This window comes from Papilio polytes, unplaced genomic scaffold (assembly GCF_000836215.1).
Source record: "Papilio polytes unplaced genomic scaffold, Ppol_1.0 DF820758.1, whole genome shotgun sequence".
In the NCBI taxonomy this organism is placed as follows: Eukaryota; Metazoa; Arthropoda; class Insecta; order Lepidoptera; family Papilionidae; genus Papilio; species Papilio polytes.
Window position 1 is genome coordinate 1 of NW_013528446.1, and position 664 is coordinate 664.

Here is a 664-nt window from a genome sequence, read left to right on the forward strand (position 1 = left end):
CGCAGTCTTGACGCGGCGCAGCGCAGAGTTCTGCAGGTAGAAGGGCAGCTGCACCATGTTGCGCAGGTAGTCCCACCCCCCGATGTTGCTTTCGGAAAACGCCCGCTTGCTGTTTATCTCTACAGCCTGGAGAAATAACACATACATGTACACATATATCAGAAATACATGAACATTTGTAAGAAAATACACAAACATATTACTTGTAGAAAATTATAAACATTTAGAAAATAAAAGAGCAGTCTATAAACAAATTAAATATTGACAGAGATTATGAAATAAATAAATTTCGACTTGATAAAATTGCAAGTTGTTTTGTTTCTTATTGTCTTGTATTGTTGCGATTTAAATATTTGTAATGAACTAAAACAATTAAAAAAGAGCATGCATACATTTAATAACACTAAACACAATACACGACACAGATAAAGTAGAACAATCGACTGTACACGAATTTGTACTACGAAAGCACGACTAACCTCAGTCCAAGCAAACTGCACACACAACCGACCTTAATTTGCTTACTTACTATGTAAAACGATAATTGTAATTTTTACTACAAGATGTGAAAAAATTACATGAAAGTTGGAAATTTTGACAGGTGATATGGTACCTTGCTGATGATATGAGGGTCGATGGCCAGCAGCAGTATGAAGGGGCTCTT

At 36.0% G+C, this 664-nt stretch overlaps 1 long non-coding RNA gene across 1 annotated transcript; it reads right to left on the bottom strand.

Moving 5' to 3' along the window:
* LOC106110195 lies at positions 1–664 on the bottom strand. The gene is made up of 2 exons (XR_001226063.1): positions 614–664; positions 1–126 (listed from the first exon to the last, which is right to left on the bottom strand). It is a non-coding gene; the product is annotated as an uncharacterized LOC106110195 (long non-coding RNA).